Source organism: Otolemur garnettii, unplaced genomic scaffold (genome assembly GCF_000181295.1).
Source record: "Otolemur garnettii isolate 467f Iridium unplaced genomic scaffold, OtoGar3 scaffold00002, whole genome shotgun sequence".
In the NCBI taxonomy this organism is placed as follows: Eukaryota; Metazoa; Chordata; class Mammalia; order Primates; family Galagidae; genus Otolemur; species Otolemur garnettii.
In genome coordinates, this window is record NW_003852397.1 from 7,535,845 (window position 1) to 7,537,240 (window position 1,396).

The window sequence follows — 1,396 nt, forward strand, 5'->3', positions numbered from 1 at the left end:
GTTGCTGTGAGCTAAGACAGCACAGCCCTCTACCAAGGGTGACAAAGTGAGACTCTGTCTCACAACAAAACAAAACAAAAAAACTCCGAGGTTCTAGGCATTAGCATCTTCCTTGCTTGCTCCTCTTCCTGCAGGGGTGCTAGTGAGCCAACCGTTGATGGCTTTTGGGGGCCATCAGAGTCCACCAGGTTGGGTCCTAGTGACTGAAGATTTGATCAGTATCTTGGATTTTTTAATTCTAGATTTGGCATTCTACACTGAAGTCAGCATGGGTGTTTTCCAACTCCTGATGAAAAAGAAGGAACTTATTCCTTTGGCACTGTTCATGACTATTGCTGTGGGCAGAGCCTTGTCGTTTTGCTGTATATTGCCTTTGGAAAACAGACATGATTATTGATAGAAAAAGAAATCCACAACCTTGGGAAACTATGGATCCTAGTGTACCTCAAAAGCTTGTAACAATCAACCAACAATGGAAACCTATTAAAGAGTTGCAGAAGACCTGAAGAACAATCAAATGACCAGTCCTCACTTCTTTTTTCCAAAGAATACTCTATGAATCTAGTGGAAACATTTCTGCACAAACTAGATTATGGATACCAGCATGCGGAAATGCTTCTGCTACATTTTTAGAGTTTGCCTACGTATTCTGGACTCTAGATAAGGAATTAAAGGTAGTGCACCATAACCAAGTAGTGCAAAAATAAGTTTCTATGTTTATTTTCCTGTTGTAAATTTGAATCTTGGATATTGAAATTGCTATGTTTATGATATCTGAATGTTTTTCTTAAAATGCATAAAGATTTGTAAATTAGCTTGTCATCTGTAATAAAATACCATTAATGGGGAAAAAAAGTTGCTCAATAGTCATTTAGAAGTTTATTTGGGAAAATTAGAGAAAAAAAGCTGTCACAGGAGACTTGAAATAGATAAATGTTTTATAGTCTTTTTAAAAAAGAAACAAAAGGATTCCAGAATAAAAAGTAATCTGCTTATTACTAGCAAAATTGAATCAAGCAATTACCAATTGTTTATAATAACCACTACAACCAGACAGGCTGGAGTATTAATTAGAAATAGAAGGCACTTGCAAGAACCATCACAGTTCACTGAAACATTCTCATGGGGTTTTAAGATACCTTTGCCTTTCATTATAAGCCAGTTCAAATAGTTTTTAAAACTTGTGTATTAATACAATAAATAGCTTATAATCAATACAATTTAATAACTAAATAGGTAATGAAAAAGTAGTTAGGCTTGGTGCCTATAGCTCTGTGGCTAGGGCGCCAGCCACATACATGGGGGCTGGCGGGCTTGAACCCAGCCGGGGCCTGCCAAACAACAATGACAACTACAACAAAAAAATAGCTGGGCATTGTGGCAGGTACCTGTAGTC

The 1,396-nt window shown here is 37.2% G+C and overlaps 1 protein-coding gene across 1 annotated transcript in view; it reads right to left on the reverse strand.

The window, feature by feature from the left end:
- Positions 1-1,396, reverse strand: part of REV3L (REV3 like, DNA directed polymerase zeta catalytic subunit) — a 200,323-nt gene that overhangs the window by 33,482 nt on the left and 165,445 nt on the right. The window lies entirely within an intron of this gene.